Below are 13,864 nucleotides of genomic sequence, written 5' to 3' on the forward strand. Positions count from 1 at the left end.
TGGGCATTTTCACAAGGATGCTTGCTCAGCCGCAGAGGAGATAATTGTTTCAGAAAGGTTATTTAGATAAATGCCTATTCATTATGCTATCTTTTTATTCCTTTGATTCTTCCCAAATACTTCGGTTGTTTCCTTGAAATGACTAATCGCCTTCTAGTTCCATCTGAATTTGAGCTAGTTCCCTATAGTGGGTATGATCCACAAACAGAGGGCGAACAAACAAACAAACACACAAACAAACAAATGGAACAGACGCAGTGAATCATTGCCGTTACATGTAGCAAAAGTGAGTCTAATTTTAAACCATCACCCCAACAGAGAAGGCAACGTCCTAGCACACTGACAATGCGCGGACGCCAGCACTGTGCAGTTCACGGATGTTGAGCGGACGTTAGCCAATAAAGGCAGCTGCTAACACGATCGCTCTCTATGGGTTTACTATTTCGCCACTGTTGTAGCATCGACACAGGGATTGAGAAGCAGCAGCCTGGAGTGCCACTCTGTTGGTCGTGAGCTTTAACGAACGCGGGACAATGAAAATTTTTGAAATCTTCTCGCAGACGATTTTGGCATTCCAGAGATAGACGGCGCCGGTTCACACCGACGGACGTCAAAACGACCAATGCAGTGGGGCAATCAGAGCTATCGCTGCAAAAGGCAACGCGCCACTCAAAAAGAAAGTTTAGCAGTTCAGGCAAACTTCCCCGCGGTCTGCCGTTTGAAACCGAGGACAGAAACCTTTCGGGGTGGTCGCTCAATAATCTCATTTACAACCAGGAGGGTAGCAAAATCGCGAGATCGGGGCTATTTTCCGAGCAACAACTTCAAGCGCAGGCACACCAGGAAAATATGGCTAATCATTAATCCGGAAACCCAGTACGTTCACGGGCAAGGAATAACCTTGGCAAGGAGACGATTGTCATCCACCCCACGCTACACACTCACGCTGAAGACAACGCTTTCTCAATAACATGTACACTTCGCCAAAACGAAGTGCAGGTGAAAATTCATCTTTACCCTGACCAAATTGTGTGAATGTTCTGCGACCCACCTATTTTTGGGGGCTAAGGGAGTACCGGTGTTAAGGTACTTAGAAGGGCAAAGGTAGGAGCGAATCATTTTGCTCAAAATCATAAGGATTCCTAACAAGGAACATTCGTACGCGGGAATGCGCTTGATGTATGTCGAAACAATATTTTTATGTCGTAAATATTGAACCACATTTTATGAACCAAAGACAACCTTCGAGACAATTTGAGACTGTAGCGAGCGCTTCGCGTCATTACTAATGAGAAGAGGAATGTGATTGACGTTTAATTAGGCGAGGCTACAGATAACGCGTAGTAATTACGCATGCATACGCCTACGAGGCGCTCAAATTAGCACCGGCGCGACGATTAGGCGCTCGAACGGCTAATTGCCGGTGCTTTTTTTTTCCCCCACGCAGATTCGACGAAATGCACCTCTCTGCCATTAGTTTCCACAGTCTTCCTCTTTATTTCTTGTTCGCTATTCTTCTCTATCTCTTGTACGATGACTACAGCCGCTTCGCCAATGAATCAAGGCGTGCCTAGACGTCGCCAGCAGACGCCGCCCGCAGGGAGAAGGACGGGGCAATTCGGGAGTGCCAACTGAACACACACAGCCGCAGCGAGCGAAATTGGACGTCCCAATATAGCGTCGGCAAGGCGTTAGGGAACGGAACGAAGTCGCAACAAAGAAGGAACAAAACCGGAATAAAGCTTACAGGAACCACATTCGGACGGAAGATATATGCGCGAGAAAGTATAAATATGGAAAGAGCCGCCTAAGGTTAGCGTTCGGATATTTTCTCTTGCACTACGAGGGAAACAAAATTACGCTCTAATTACCTGGCTAGTTTTAAGATATTTTATATTCAACTGTAACGTACGGCCCGTTTCAGGAGGCGAATCAAAATGTCGCGAGGCATCGTGTGATTGCTCGGGTCTTCTGGGAAGGGGGGATGCGGCGAGACATTCCGCGGCTTCAGAATAGATCGTCTTTTTCCGGCCACTGTTCGAGGGGCCGCTTGGCGCGCCTTCTCGTAGTTGCCGGTTCATTCTGCAACGGCGAAACCGCTACGATGCAGCTGACGCAGGTGATCGTCATCGCGCTGTTGTTTCCCTTCCTATAAAGCTGTTCCGTATGGAGATTTTATGCGAAGCATATTACTAGAGCTCAACCCAGCTCCTCAGGCGCGGCGGTGTCGCCTTCAATACCACGTGACACCGTGACGTCACGACAGAGGAGAAACGGGGCTCCAACTCGCGCCGTCGCTCGCGGCGTCGCGGCGGTATATAAGCAGCTGCGCTTGCGTCTGCTAGACACTCACGAAGTGAGATGCCTCCTGGAGACAGAGCTGCTCGTTGGAATGAGAAGCGAAGGTTGCGGCGTGCTACAGAGACTGTTTCTAGGTGGCTTTGCTACGGCGCAGCGGCTACGCGCCCCGCATCGGACGCGGTGAGCGTCGAGCAACGCAGCGTTCGGCGCGGCAACGAAATGTGCGCCTGAGCAAGCGCCGCACGCCTGAGCCGACGCCGACGACACCGGCTTTTCTGCGACACGAGCTCCAACGCGGTCGCGTTAAAATAAAGGCTAGTATGCTCCGCATCCTGGGCTTAACCTTAGCTAAGCCACAGCCCGTTTTTTTACGGCCTGCCTGATCTCGGTAGGCCAATGCGTCCGTTCTCATTCGTAGCAATTCCGTGTGTATACTTTGAATGTACACGTTCATGGCGCATTTCGCTGCATGCCGCCAGAGCACACCGTCTACGTCTACGTAAATCCAATCAGTCACATCTTCGTTGCACGCGTGTGCATATCTGTCACGTATGATTTGTACATGTCGGTGCACCTATTTGAGTGACTGTGTCAAGTCCATATCACGAGAAGCCAACAAACAAAGACACCAAGTGCAGCAAAGGGGAGACTAGGTGTACTCAATTATTGAATTAAAGAAATAACAAATTGGCAGAAATAAAAGTCAATGCGAAATACAACTGGCCGCACGCACGCAGACGGGGCACGAACCCACGTCTTCGCATTACTTCGCGCGTACCGATGGCGCTGTTGTCACGCCGCGCCCGATGCAATGGGGCTAAATTTAGCTTCTCGCTCGCCATTCGTAGAGCCAAGTAACTTGGCAGTGCGTTTGTCGACGCGGGCGGACGCAGTCGCGTTTCAGAGAGTCCACACGGCCGTAGTGGGAGTACTCCATAAAATCTCAAACCGGGGCTCATCGGGAGTCAAAAGGCATTGACAAATTTAGCGCGCCCAATGGACAAGGACACAGTGAAGAGGGACACACGAGCGCTTGTGTGTCCCCCCCTTCACTGTGTCCTTGTCAATTGTGCGCGCTAAATATTTCACTACGAATTCGTACCAACTCGCCCAACTATCAGTTCTGCGGCAGGCATCTACAAGTGAGCAATCATTCGGCGTGTATTTTCACGCTTCCTGGGCTATGGCGCCCCCCGAGTTTGAGACGCAGGGTCCCCAAATGGCGTGGAAATTAAGACTCAATCAGCACGGTGATGGGATGCTGATTCGCGCCCACAGCACCCACAGGAGCTTTCACGTAGCCCACAACGGCTGTGTCCCTTGGTGCAGACTACCCGGTGTCATTTATTAACTGTGGTATTAACTGTGTTTGGGAAGAAACTGTTGCTTATATGTAGCGGCCGCTACCCATATCTGACATGACACCTTGCTCGTAATGTTTATCTTGCAGTAGTCTTCTGCAGTGCAGTGTTTATAAATCATTTTTTGGGGCTCCCTTCCTCAGCAGTTTCAACAACTTTGGGTTCTCTGCTTGGAGGCTAACCAATATAATTGTTTTGCCCGCACTCATGAACTCTGCGTTTGATAATGCACTTATTGCGAGAGCCTTAGGAAGTACTGGCTTTTATGTCAAGCAGTACGGCTTTTCAAATATTACAGGATACACAGACATTGCGTATATATCACTTAGAATTCAGGCATTTTAGAGGTGTTTCCTGTCAACTTCCACTCTTCGTGATTTGTGACTATAAATTAAGATTCAGGATATATCTGCCAATGCAAGAACTGTCGGACGTCATTTGCTTGCACGCTGTCCTACTGTCTGCCAAAACACAACAGAATTTAAATTTCGTCACACAGAGAGACATACAGCACCGCATACTGTCACATAGTCGCAACTTATCGGAATATCAGCTTTCTTTTAAGTAATGCAGCAGCACTTTTAAAGTCGCTAAACCTGCGTTATATCGAGACCCGTGTACTGGACTGGAATATTGATTTTCTTCCTCTTTATTTCTTTTCTCAAATCTTTCCTACCTGAATTTCATTTCCTGGATACAGCGTAGCAAACTATTAGATCACATCCGTTTATTCTCCTTTTGTCTGTCTCTTTGATAACATCTTATAATTCTTTATTCATATTTATTGTTTTTCACAACACAGAAAAGCAACCAGCTGAATACGCAACAACTCAGATAATAGAAGCGATGCAAGTTAAAAGATCGCTTTTCTTTGTAGAGGGTTTCTATATACCTGATCAGTCGAAATGAGTTTTCCGTAGGCAGAACGGTTTTCAGTTTTCCAGCATAAAAAAATGAAAGCCTTGTCCCGCGCGAGGCCCTCATTATCGCTTCTAGTATTTTCATCCACATTTACGAGTTAGTAGTGCCCTTCCTCTCTCCTTATTACTCCGCTTTATTTATTTATTTATTTATTTTTATTTCTTCTTCTCTCAAACCACACCCCACCACGCTTCGCCTCATAGGCGTTAGGTAGCGCGGTGAAAGCGACTTTACTGACGTCAGCGAACTGGGAGATAGAACCACAAGGAAGCGATCGCCCTTTTGGCCACAGCTAACCCCCTAATCCCCCCATGAGCGGCTCCACATTAAACGTTTAATCACGGATGGGTTAGTGGCGCACAACGGGCTCGACCTTTATCGTTTCTCGTACGCTCGCTGAAAAGTTCCCTCTCCCGAACGACTCACGTGACCCTCCACTGCGTTCGCGGTACTGCAGTCAGTGAACGAGGCGGTGTGCAGGCGTCCGTTCGGCATGCCAAGTGCCATTGATCTGCTCGGGGATATCCATAGAGGACTCGCTTAAGCGTTCCATGGCTATTGCCTGTTCTCGGAACTATGCCTTTTCTTTATGAATACAGAAGAGGGATGGGAGTACAGGCGAACTCCTCCCCAGAAGCCGGTGGCACGCAAGGGAATCGAAGAGCCAGCACGCATTCGCGGTCGCATGTTCGGAATCAATCATGGCCCAAACATTTCTGCGTCGGGACTGCGCGCACTTTCCTCGTCCTTTCGTGCATGTCCGGTTGCCGGTCGTTTCGCGTGAATGCAGCTGCGGAGCACGAAACTGCATACACGAGGACCCAGTGGCTGTGTGCCGCTGAGACCGATGTAGCGAGTTCGATCCTAACGGCACTGCTCAGTGACACTGGAGATCAATAAGGACGAACGTTCGAACGCCTTAACTGTCAAAGGCTCAGGGTAGGATGGAAAACTGAGAGAGCTGGCAAGCGTTCGTGATGTATCATTTTCTTTTTCTTTCTTTAAGCAGCGCTCACCAATTGACGAAGGACGTCTCAGGGTAGCTTTGCTGATTTACTGGTAGAAGATTAGGACAATGCTTAATAAAATAGCGAGAGAACTGGAAGTGATCAATGGCATATATCACCTTGAATATTGTGAAGAGTGCAGCTACCGAGGCCATGTATATACAGGGGATCGTTCAAAGGGAAATTTCCAGATGAACAAAAAGAACAGGCTTAGAATGCACGTGGCAGAAACTTTCTTTTATTGACCAGTAGTTATCGTTATCCTTGAAAACAACGTCGCAATGCGGTTTTCACGTAAGACAGCCGTTCATGCAACTAAAAGACCAATAGGCTGCTCGAATTAGCATCAATAGAAAAATGTAAACGTCGTATACCGCGCATATGTGGGAATCACTGAGAAGCGAAGATTTCTTTCTTTTTCTTTTACTTGCAGAAACATTACAATGTCTCCATTTCATCCCAGATTTCAACTAGGCGTCCACTTTGTTTACTTCAGTTCTATCTCCACACTTCTTCACTTCTCTATAGCTGACGCCTTCAATTTTCTGTTGCCGACTTCTTCCCATATATGCAGTCCAACCCTCTTACTTCGAAGTACGCTCGGGTCACACTTTGTTCACTTCTTTCTCCACACTCGGCTGCTTGAGTTGCCGACTTCTTTAATTCTTGCCTCTTGCTAAGAAAGTGCATTCGGGCAGTTACCCGCTGGCACTTGCCAGTTCCAGAGGATCGACCAAGAATTGTCACACATCCAGTGACGCGAGTACTCGATTCGGGTACATAACTTCTTACCTAAATAATTGGCTATTCGGGTTCGGGTACGTAGTCAGTAACACTCGCCCAGCCACCCGGTTTGCGACTGATGCATTCCGATGAAATGAGATCTGTTGGCAAGTGCCGTGTTGCCGACTTGTCCACAAACAATAGATTGTCCATTGAGTAAATGATGATAACATGAGGTCATTTGAAAAAGTAGACGGTCCGGCAATAAACCACATTTCGTTAACGTGTTTAAACGGCAACAATCAATATAAAAAAGAAAGCTAGCGCACCAAACAATCTATAACCCACACATAATGCTGCGAGACGACATTAACACACAAAGACACGAAAAGTGTTGATACATAGATAGACTGTCACTTTCAGAAAAGAAGGTTAATAACGCTTTCAGAGCTGATTGCTGTCATGACGCCTTACTTCATGGCCTTTCTATCCTGAATGGACGATTATAAGAGTAGCTACCGCTGTGTTCAAAGCACATCTTTGTTGTTCCAAGTTAGGACAGTTTAGTTGTTATCTACTTCGGAAGACATTGGCAGCCAACAGAAAACAACCAGCAACCGACTGCAAGCTTCACTATTAAATGGCATGCGAGGGAAGCAAAACATCACGTGTGTCGTTGAGAATAGGAAATCTGCTGGCACAGGATGTCGTTAGCTGAAGCAAGGCAGAGACAACTGCAGAAGGTTAGGAAGTGCGTTCGCTCTGCATGTACTATAGTAAAGTATGATGAAGATTATCCTGTGGACCCTATGGCACCACACATTTTATTGACTCAAATTGCGAAGGTAGGGGCTGTGAAGTGAACTCGGTCAACTGAACGTTACAAATCATTTTAAAGCGACGCCTTTAGGCGCCCGTTCCTGCGGCGAGGGTCGGCGTGCCTCGGTGTCGTGCCTCGGCGTAACCGTGCGAACGAGCACAGCGAAAGATTAAAGCGACCGCAGAGCGCAGTGGGAGATGAAAGACACGAGGAAGCCGAGATGAGGGCGCAGCGGAACCATGAGACGGAGAGCGGAGGAGCGCATGGCGAAAGCGAGAGAAGAAAAGCGTAGTGGGGCGACAATGGCTACGAGATGGCGCCAGAGTAGCGCACGTCGGTCAGGGATGTCTGTCGGTGGTGGCTGCCGTGAACCGCGCCCACGCGTCACTCACGCGCTGGCTCCGGCGATTTCCTGATTAGCGAGGCAGTCGCGCTCCACTTTGCTCTATTTGCAACGATCCGCACGAGACGTTGTCCGCGCCTATCAATACACCGCGAAATCAAAGCACGTATGGACCTTCGCTCAGATTTGGCGATAAAGAGTATCGTAATCGTCGGTGAATATATTTTTTGTGCATTACACCCCCAAACTGTGAAGTTTGGGATGGTTTCTCAGGCAAGCTTGTCTCTCATTGGTCGGCACAGCTAGGTTGGCCCCACCGCACCGACTACTCCCTCCCCCACCCAAACCTTCCTCCACTTGATCTGCCACGATCTTGTTGCCAATGCGCCGATTATCTTGACGATGACGTGACCAACCCACGACTCCTCAGAAGTGAGCAGAAGCGGTATTGGCTGCGAGGACTCAAGGAGTCGCCATCTGTCGGAAGGGCGTCGCTTGCGTAGTATGGGGGATAAAGCGACGTGCTCCTCATAGCTTTGGCTGCCGACGCTCCTTAAAAAACACCACGCGGGAGCACTCCTGGACATTTCGTTATGTAGCCTCGAAAAGACAGAAGTTACCTGCTGTCAAAATAGTAATACTGGGCAAACAGGAAGCACAGAGTGGTTTACAGACGCCATCTCTTGACCGAATACGGACAGTGAACGCCCACTGCGCGCGGTCACCGCAATGAAGCCCCCCGATCCCTTGCGTGAAAGGTAGGCAATCGCTGAGACCAAACTATGTGAAATATGCTCTCATAGTGGGGCTGTCTGTATAACAAAATGGTGCATAACAGAATGAAGCCTCAATGCAGCGATTGCACGAGTTCGCGGCGACCGACTGCGCGTATGCATGCATGAGCGCGCACAAAGATTAGCTTTCGCTGCGAGCGCAATTTCGCACCGTGCCGTGAGCTTTAGGCCGCAACGTATGAGCGTTTGACTGTACACAAGCAACCATTGTTGCGAGGACGCTATCAGAGCTGTTAAAAAATAATATCGCTATAACTAGGGACTTCGACGCCTACGGCGACTTGTGATGCACCGTCGCGACGATTCAATATTTTCTTTTTTTGTTGTTGTTTCTTCCAAGTTCTTGGACGTTTCAATATCATTATTTCTTAAGTTGCACCGCACTGTATGTTTGTCGGTGTTTCTAGCGAGCAATTTCCCCGCTACTTCTTTTTCTTAATCGAGTATACATTCATTGCTTAGTGCTAATTAGCACTAAGCATGTTCATGTTTGTGTTAACACAAACTTGAGCATACGCCATGGCTTTTTTTTTACCTGCTTCTTACCGTTCCCTTACCATTCCAGTGAGGTTGCCAGTACCTAGCATCATCAAGTTCATAGATCAAAGTTTCGTGACGTTAGCCAGGCAGCGCGCATGTGCGAGCATTTCAGTGCGCGCTTTCTGCTACTGACTGAACATCGTAGCCCCGACGCCATAGTAGCAACCTTCCTCGAGGAAACGCTTGCTCCGCACCCGAGTTGTAGCCGATGGCTGATTGCCGGTTCTAAGTCTCGCGATCCAAGCTTTACGCAGCTTTTTTTTACCCGCGGCTCCGCATGAAGGCCGACGCCGGGCTCCGTTGCGTACGTCCGGCGCTGCGGCACCGAGCGGTACCCTGCCATGTCACGTGCACGCCTTCAAGGGCAGCCACTACCTATTATAGCGTTTTGAAAGTGTTGTAAACACCCGAGGCTGGAAAAAGCTCGCCACCTCCCCAGAACCGCAGCGCAGCTGCGACTTTAAAGTTTCGTTTTGAGCTTGATTCGGCGCTTCCGATAGCAGCCGACGCGGCCCCCGTCTCCGCGTGATCCCTCATACGACGTCACGCCGAAGGCAGCGCCAGCTTTTCCAGGGGTGGAGCTCTGCCCCAATATAGCTCTGGGGTGCAGAAAACCCGGTTTCGTCCTCGCTTAACGAGTAGCTTGTTCTACCGTGGTCGTCACGAGGAGGTGCGGGAGCTCGGCAGTGAAGTTTCTCGTACCAGCATTCCACCTATCTTTCGGACCCAGTTTCCGCAACGGTGCACAGAACAGCGTTTGTTTCTTTATGTAACAAAAGAAATCCACTCGAAAGATTGTGGATGGCATCGAGTACAAAAGCACCGCGCGACAGAATGCGTGAACCATCGTCCTTTCTAAAAAGTACAAGAAAAAGAAACCAGCTCGGCGCTGCGACTTCTCTGCAAATGTATGATATAAGCGAAGGTACAGCCCTTACCTCCTGATGATAGGCTCTCCTTAGCGCCAAGCGCGCTGCTACGACCTCTGGAACCGCCCTTGCAACGACACTGGTCTTCCGAGACGCCTCATCCCAGAAGAGGCCTGGTGAGTGGGACAGCAGCCAGAGCGTCTCCCCTGCACGAGTTGAACGGCGGCAGTGGCGTGAATTCTGAGACGACATGCTCAACTTGGTTTACTTCATCAGGTTTCGTGTATTCTTTACGCGCGAGTGGCTGCAGTTTGTCGTTTAGGCACGCTGTATAGTGAAGGGCTCCGTATTTATTTAGGCCATGTTAAAAGGTAGACAACTTACAGAAAACATTGGCGGAAAACGAGGCAATACATACAGAACGCTCTCTGTGAGTATATATACTCATTTCTTATGTGTAGGTGCTTTCTCAGCGCGCTCCTTATGACCAAGTCACGACTAACCAACACGAGTGCTCGTTAATTAGACAAACCGCGGTTATTAAGCGCCTTGTTGGCGCTTGTCTTTGTTTTTTTTTTCTGTCCATCCTTCGTGTACTTCTGCGCTGTTGAAACAACACGCATCACCAGCTGGGCCGTTCGCACACTTTTGATTAAGCGTCGACTAATATCCTAAGAACTTTCTCCTTCACTAGTAAGTCTTTATTATGGGGCGTTTCTACTGTTATAAACACGAATAACCGAATAAGAATAAAGGATCCAGCCGCGTCATCGTTTTCAGCCACGCAGTGTTTCATTTGTCCTCGTAGATGTTAATACGCCCTCTAATTCACTGAAATTTCAGTGCACGGATGTCTGTGGAATCCGCCTTCATTTGAGCGAGCGCTCGGAATGTTTGTCAGCCAGCTTGTCTTCAGAGCACGCGCAGATTGACTTTACGGGGAGTCCGTTATTTACATTGGAATCGCTACACCAAAACAATTTATAAAAAGTAACAGTCGGATCAGAATAAAGCTTTTCGGGAATGTACGGAACGATATAGAACCACAACTAATGTATACTGAAGTGTTCATATACAGTTTAGGTAGAGGAGGCTCTTGGCTAGGTAGGAGCTCAGGGAACGCAGTCAGTGTGGTAAAATTGGCGTACAGGTAACGAAGCTTCTTCATCAGTACGCACACAGTTTTACCAGGTGCGTGGCAGAAAAAGAGCACGAGTTATACCTATACAGCATGGGTAAGGGCACGTTAGCGCATACTACTTCCTCATTATAAAAAAAAAAGAAATACCGACAACAAATGTATGTGTTATATATCTTGGAACCTGCTTGTTTCACGTTACTTGTATGCCTTTCTCTAACAGCTATTGTAGTGATTCTGTTTGTCAGTATATCTGTCCGAAAGCTTCTCTGTATTACTGGTTGTATTTTGTTCCCCCCTACGTAATGCCTTTATGGCGATGTAGGTACTCTGTAAATAAATAAATAAATAAAACATGTAACCGTGACGAGTACCTCAAAGTTCTAGCTACGCTGCGGCAATGTCAGAGCAAGAATGTATTAATGGCCATGGGGAGATCGCCACTTCGCGCGCTCGCGATAGCTTGGTCACGTTTCACTTTCGTGACTGCAGGCACTCTTTTTATCTCTCTTGCGCACACAAACATACACAATCGCACAGACTAACACAAACGCAGACACACAAAGAAATGAACAACGTTCACAAGCGCACCCACCTCTGCGCGGCACTGATTAATCAACGAATGCTGCAGGAAACCACATCAGCAGAAGATAACGGTGGGGAGGGGGGGGGGGAGGAGAGAAGAGGGTGTGCAGGAAGACCCTAATCCCAGGAAAAGCTAAAGGTGTGATAAACGCGGCGGTGCACCGCGGCAGCTGCAACAAAGTATAGCATCCTCCGTCGGGATCGTCGACGCAATTAGCGCACGACTCGCGTAGGTGCGATCGACCGCAGACACTCGACGGGGATTGGACACAATGTAGGCGACGATGGCTTAGAGGGCTGGTGCAGAGCGTCCCACACTAAAGGCAACCGAGAAGCGTCAGCGAAAGCTCGCGCGACGATGGCATTTGGGATGCGTTGCGATTCGGCCCATCGAAACCACAGCGCCGTCCAATCGGGCCTCCGATCAGACAGTGTATAATAGAACGCACACGCGAACGCTCGTCCACTATAGTGTACAGTTTCTGCAAATAAAGGTACAACGAAAAGTTCCATTTTAATAATTACCTTTGAAAGAACAACAACATAAAGAAAGGTTAATTTCTCTGACGTTTAACTAAACTCACTGTGCTACTGTATCTCGGTGTTTAAGATGATTGCTAGCTTAGTGTGTGCCGTATGGAAGATAGCTCACATAGCTTTTGTGAAACTGCTGTTACGCAGGGCATCGCCTTCTAGATAAGAAACGCTCACACTTAAAGTATACGCCCCAGGCACACCTACTGGCCTTCAAAAAAGATCGCTAAAGGAGTAATGGTGCCACATATTTTTTTATCTCGGACATACTGGCACAGGCATACAGGCACGTTTCTGGCATGCAAAAACAATTACACTTAGCAAGTATAGAAGATTAGGAAACATGTACAAGATAGACAGAAAACTACAGTTGCTTCCGAAATGCTGGGCCACCGTCCTCTGCATCATTGTGGAGGCCCGACACAGTGGAAAAATTGGTGCCGACGCCACGCAACAAGCATAATTATGACCATGTTGTTTATCGAAAAAAAAAACGACGACAGGGCTAAACATTGTAAATGATAGCGAAGTTTGGCACAGTTCTAAAGCTTTTCCGCCGCTCCTCCGAGAATACGCGGGGTCAAGAGGTAAGGTCGACGCGGCAGGCGAGGAAACGTCTGGGGCCGAATTCACAAAACCTTCTCGCCCGTAAGTTCTGTCTTTCATTTACTGATCGACTTCGCTAATAATATGTGCTACATCACTACTGGCTGGCACGAACGCTTTTAGCTGAGGAAAGTTTTGTGAATACGGACCCTGTTCCGGAGCAGAAACACAGCTCTGGCAGCTAGCAGGCGTCTCGAAATGCTGGTGCGATCAGGAGCGCCTCAGCGGCGTCGCAGGTGTCGCGGTGAGTGCAGGGAATGCGCATCTCCACCACAATCCAAGGCGAGTGAAGCAGTAATGATACTGAAAACCATTTACGGCAAATATTTGAAAAAAAATAAACTGTGCCTGCGCTGACCAGTGTATAGCTGGCAGCTCGAGCCAGGGGACAGTTTGTCGCCTTGAGCTTGGGGCGAAGTATATACAGGGTGTTTCACGTAACTTGAACCGTAGGAGTATCTACTGGGTGGGAAGGGTGGGGGACACTTGCACCCCTCTGCCGACCCGGCCGCGTCCCACCGTTTTGGCCGCGGCTGTCCCGAAACGTAAGCAAGTAAACATGCCTTGTTTCGCATGTGTGCGCCTGTTTTCTAAACTACGTGCCTACCGGACCCTTCTGTTCGAAATTATACATATATAGTCAAAAAGAAGTGTTAGCGGAACTGGTGGAAATAACCAAGAAAGAAAGGTTAACATGTTTACCGCGAACAAAAAAGCTATTATTTTACTAACGCACCGAGAACATTAGTAAATAGTTTCTTGTTGTTAGTTACACGGACCTTCCTTCTATGATTATATGTATAGTATGGTCTACATTCTCTATAGCCCCTTAGGAACCGTCACGTTCTTGTCCCATGTTCGGCACCACTCTTTTGGTCCACGTGAGCTGACGTCGACAACCAATTAACGAAAGTGAGAGGACCGCTGGTGCAGTGCGCAAACCAATGTACGTACGTAGCCGCTGCGTTCCTCCGGGTATACTACACCCGGCGAATCAATCAATATCTTTTTTTCCCTCTCACTTTTACCAAACTGTACGAAGCACCACTTCGTCGTGCCTGTCGCCGTCAACTTCGTGACCCGCGACGCCTGCGCGCTCAGTGTGCCAGGCACCGCGCAGCTAGGCTCGCACCGTCGCATCCCATCGCGCGGACGCGGCGTCGAAACGGTTGAGGACGTGCCTGTTACTTCACGCCACGTCGCTTTCCTTTCCTTTCATTTTTTTTTTCATCGCACGGAGCACGCAACACGCCACGGCACGCAACGCTGGGCTCAGCGGTGGTCCGTCCAGGGCACGACGAGGTTCGCTTAGGCAAGCGCCC

At 48.6% G+C, this 13,864-nt stretch overlaps 1 protein-coding gene across 3 annotated transcripts in view; it reads right to left on the reverse strand.

Annotated features, from left to right (window-relative positions):
• LOC135898663 (uncharacterized) overlaps window positions 1-13,864 on the reverse strand; it is a 264,427-nt gene that overhangs the window by 39,873 nt on the left and 210,690 nt on the right. For all 3 annotated transcript variants that reach the window (XM_065427740.1, XM_065427739.2, XM_065427741.1), the window contains one exon: window positions 9,749-9,885. The gene's annotated coding sequence lies outside the window, so the exon portion shown is untranslated. The remainder of the gene's footprint in view (window positions 1-9,748; window positions 9,886-13,864) is intronic.

Source organism: Dermacentor albipictus, chromosome 8, assembly GCF_038994185.2.
Source record: "Dermacentor albipictus isolate Rhodes 1998 colony chromosome 8, USDA_Dalb.pri_finalv2, whole genome shotgun sequence".
Taxonomy (NCBI): Eukaryota; Metazoa; Arthropoda; class Arachnida; order Ixodida; family Ixodidae; genus Dermacentor; species Dermacentor albipictus.